This window comes from Triticum aestivum, chromosome 3A (assembly GCF_018294505.1).
Source record: "Triticum aestivum cultivar Chinese Spring chromosome 3A, IWGSC CS RefSeq v2.1, whole genome shotgun sequence".
Taxonomy (NCBI): domain Eukaryota; kingdom Viridiplantae; phylum Streptophyta; class Magnoliopsida; order Poales; family Poaceae; genus Triticum; species Triticum aestivum.
This window is the reverse complement of record NC_057800.1, coordinates 538,893,534-538,898,699: the sequence shown is the minus strand read 5'-3', so window position 1 is coordinate 538,898,699 and position 5,166 is coordinate 538,893,534.

Genomic DNA, 5,166 nt, shown 5'->3' with positions numbered 1-5,166 from the left:
GTTTACTTTTTTATGTGTTTTTTGTACTTTTCTATTTTCCTTTTTCTTATTTTTGTTCATTTATTTTTTATTTTTAAATTCATGAATATGTTTTGAAATCCTAGAACATTCTATTAATTTTTTAAAATATCGATTATTTTTTGGATTTGCGAACAATTTTTGAATCCGTAAGTTTTTTCTAAATTTGGGAAGATTTTCTTGATTTTTGGTGCATTCTTTTTTCAAATTAATGATTTTTTTTCATTCAAGAACATGTTTTTAATAGAAATTTGGGATATTTTTTTGAAATTTGCCAACAATTTTGAGGTTTTGAACATTTCTTCGAGCTATCGAGTGTGATGGGCCGGCCCATTTTTGCAACGAGTTGTGCATTCTACACAATCCAGTTTTGGTAACCTTTTAAAAGGTGAAGCTTCCTGACCGGTTTGGCGGCCACCCCTAAAAAAACCGGGTTTGGCGACATTTGTAGAAGGATCTTGAACTGGATTTTCTGCTTTTTTTTATTCTTGTTTTTACTATTTATATTATTTTTCAAGTTTAGTTTTTAAAATGTTTGGAAATTTCAAATTTTGTTTCAAACTTACAAAATGATCTGATATTTCAAAAATGTTTGTAATTAAAAAATGAATTTCAAGACTTGTTCGCATTTTCAAATTCTGTTCATAAATTCAAAAAATATTCCTATTTCCAAAAATGTTCAGTTTTTAAAACCTTGCTTATAATTTCCAAAATATCCCCGTTTGTCCAACAATTTTACAAATTGGAAAAAGATCACATTTTTTGAATAATGTTTGCATATTTTTAAGGGGATTTATCATCTATGCCACTAGTTGTGTCTCACTACTCAATTATGTCATTAAAAATTACAACTGCTCAAAAATGCCATTGTTTCATAAGATGCTTGCTCAAAAATGCCATTAGATATCTCAAATATGCCATCGTTCCACTAGAAGTTTGCTCAAAAATGCCATTGGACATTGTTATTGTCAGGTCAAACTCGTTGACCATGTTATATGACAAACATTTCCCTATACCCACATGTCAGTTCTCTCTATCTCACAATGATAAGTGTGGACCCCACATGTCAGGAGTAAGCAAGCAAATAGTTTTAGAGGAAAATAAGAACGCTATTGGGATCAAGTAGGACCCACACTTTATTGTAGTGAGATAGAGGGAGATTTGACATGTTGTTCTATATGTATTTTTGTCATTATAACATGGCAAACAAGATTTGAGATGACACTAATGGTGTCCAGTGGCATTTTTAGCATGTGTCTAACGAAGCAATGGCATTTTTAAGTAGTTGAATTTCCTAGTGGCAAAAGTAAGCAGTGAGATGTACTCAGAATTTTAAAAATTATTCTAGTTTTCAAATTTGTTCAAAATTCAAAAAATGTTTGGGAATTTCATATGAAAATCCCGTTTTAAAAGTAATCCAAAATAAAAAAGAAGACCGAAAAAACCGGTTTGCAACAATAGTTGGGCCGCAACAGTAAAAAAAATAACTGCAGTGCCATGCGCGTCACCGGTTAATGGGCCCGCCTAGTCAAGGACACCCATTTGCATTGCTGCCTTATCTGTGGTAGAGTGCGTGATGTGAACTGCGGCCTGATCTTTCGATGAGAGTGAGATAATTACGTTTTTTTGGAGGATTTGACCTTCATGATTCGGCTACCAACTGTATAGGGAGAACCTTACATGATCAATATCCACGACAATCGCTGAACCAACTCCACAGTGTTATCGACCAAGCCAACGGCGCGATCGACCTATCCACGAAGGATTTTCTCTGAGTACGGTGTTATCGACCATGCCTTGACTTAGAACCGGTCCCTTCCATGTACGTACATGAGCTTCTTCTACTTGGCTTGATCACACGCATTGGCGTCTAAGTTTTACATACCCGTGTGCTTCAAAATCTTCAGTATAATCTCGCTTTTTAATACGTAGCATATACGTGTTTCCAGTAATTCTGTGTAAAGCACAAAAATATGTACTCCCTTACATTATGGGACAGAGGGAGTAGTATTTTTGCCCCTGATAATAATATATAATTATCAATAGAAATTACCTGAAAAAGGTCTCGTCTAATATTTGTAGAAGCATCTATGCCCACATCAGTGCGGCAAATAGGTGCTCTCCGCTTATAACGTAGGAGTTATGTGCAGCTTACTGCGAGACCTACCATTGTCTCGCCTGAAGCATTCAGCTCTGGACTCGCCTTTTCATGCTGACCTGGTTTGGGGTTTTGGTAAGATTCCATACACCGGTACAAAACGGATTGACAACATACGTGCATTTTTTGTTTCTTTGATTTTTTCTATAGGTTTTAATCTGTTTTTTGCAGTTTTATTTCAATTTTTATGTTTTATAAAAATAATGTTGAATTTTAATTAAATACAGTTGAACATTTTTCATGTACAGGTTTGACATTTTGTAGATACACATTGGAATTTTTCAGTACACCTTGAACATTTTTCAATACAGGTTGAACTTTTTTTACATGGATGTTCAATATTTTCAGAATACATGTTGAACATAATTTCAATACATAGTGGGATTTTTTAATAGATTGAACATTTTTATATATGCCATGATATTTGTAAACAATCAATACATGTGTTAATTGTTAGAACATTTTTTTCTAATGCCACGGATACTCTTTTTTGAATGGTACAAAACATGTTGTTTTCAAACAAACCAAAGATCATTTTAACATTATGTAAACATTAAAAAATCACAAACAAAAATTTTAAACGCATGAATCTATATTAATGTATAAAAAAATTGAATGGTGTTTTTTTTCTAAATTACTTGAACATTTCTTTTACATTGTATACATATTCTAAAAAATTACAAACACCTTAATGTTTTTACGAAATTTATGAAAATATATTTCGTGAGTATATCTTTTACACCGCATAAACATTTTTTAAATGTGAGATGAACACTTTTAGAACTTTAATTAAATAATTTTGGAGTATATGTATTAAGAATATTTCAAAAATTAGCAAATGTTTTCGTGTGCAATGCACACTGATATTGGGCATTATATTAATTGCACGTGGATATTAGGTAGAACAGTTGATATTATGTAGTATATTAATTGGATGTAGACATTAGGTATGATATTGTTTATGTCTTAATTATGTGATTGCCACTGACATTGATATTTTATGTTTAATTGCTCACTAAGCATGTTGAGCACTCGTACCATTCAAGAAGTCTGTGCTGTCGGATTAACTTGATTTGATAGTCAAGATTAGTTGGATATGCCCATTTTGTTTTTTCATATTCGAATAGATATATATATAAATAAAAGAACAAAATAGAAAAGGGAAAAACATCAAAGCGAATGAATAACAAATTAAGGTAGCTATCCCTGCAAAATAAATAAATGAAGATAGCTAAAGCACAAAAGGTGATTTAGCAGTACTGGCTAGCCCACTAGCGACTTCCCTTAATCCAGGTGAGCTACCGTCTCACAATAGGTGAAACATAGTGCGATATTCTATCTAGAGCTCATAGCGCTAATTTACTCTAAATTATTATTACTGTTTCTGCTCTCCCCCTCCTATGTTACGACTGCTAAGTGGACTGGCACCGCTTGGAATAAACGGTTAGCTATCTCAAAAACAAACAACAACTCAGAAAAATGCTAAGTGGACTGGCACTTTAGCTGCTTACACCGGTCTTGAAAAGAACGGTTTTATTTTTCTATTATAGTTTTCTATTTTTTATTTTTCTTTCCAAACTTTTCAAAATTCTTGAAAAAAATCCAAGTTCATAATTTTGTCAAAGTCTCGAATTGTTTTAAAATTCATGATTGTTTAAATTTTGTGAATTTTCGAAGTTCCTAAAAAAATCAAATTCATAGACTATGTTCGAACTTATGATTTGTTTTTGAAATTTGTGAAACTTTTTTTTGAAATTCATGAATTGTTTTTTATATCGTTAAATGGACTCGCATCTTTTTCAAAATTAAAGATTTTTTTTAAATCATGAACTTTTTCTAATTTCTAGTTTTTTAATTTTACTAGAGTCATAAAAAAAGTGTTTTTCCAAAGCCAATTGACTGCGAACTGTGAACAAGAAAAAACAGCGAACATGCAAGTGAGCGAATGACCAATGGCTACTAGGACGCAGGCACATAGCCCACGCGGGCGTCCCCTATGAGCTACTCTCTTCATTCGGAATTACTTGTCTTAGATTTATCTAGATACGAATGTATTTAGCACTAAAATAAGTCTAGATACATATCTAGACAAATCCAAGACAAGTAATTTAAAACGGAGGGAGTACTTCATGCAACTCGTGCTTAACGAGTCGATTAGGAGGGACGAACTAGCTGACAGGTACCCCTTCGGGAGCAGGCGCAACCGTCAGTTTCCTGGTCCTTGGAGTGCGCCAACTGGTGCGTCGAGACACCACCAGTGTTGCGCTCTGGCGCCTTCGACATTTTTTTCTTCATATATTTTTGGGTTTTATTTGCTTTTCCAAAAAAATAGCTTACATTATTTAACTGACTTTCCTTAGGCTTGGGTGAAAAAGATTTTTTTTCCAGGAAGCAGCGCTTTTATGTGAATGTGCTTCTGCGAGAAATACAACTATGCTTCCCGGAAAGGGATAAACAAAATATGGGTTTTCACGAGAAGCACAATTATGTTTTCAGAAAGAAAAAGAAATCACAATTGTGCTCTAGCACAGCTTGTCCTTTCACGTGAAGCACAATAGTTTGTGCTTTTACTAGAGAACCACGGTTGTGCTTCCACGAGAACTATCCTTCCCGAAAAGAAAAAAAAACATAGTTGTGCTCCCCTGAAAAGAAGAAACACAACCTATGTTTCCATGAAAAGCTCAATTGTGCTTCCCAAAAAGCGGAAAACATGGTCTTGGCTTCCCGAAAAGGGAAAAACACAATTCTGCTTCAAGAAAAAAGTAGAAAAAAGAGCACAACGGATGCTTCCGGCTTCTTAGGTTTTTGGTTCCATTCTTTTTTTTAGTTGTCATTTTTTTGGTTTTTCATTTTTACCGGTTTTTCATTTTATTTCTTCTTTATCTCTGTTTTTTGGGAAGAGAAGTTCGGCAACCTATTAACATGGGTTCGAAGATCTCAACACGAGAAAACCAACGGTGAAAGTGGTTCATGATTTGTATGGTTAAAGA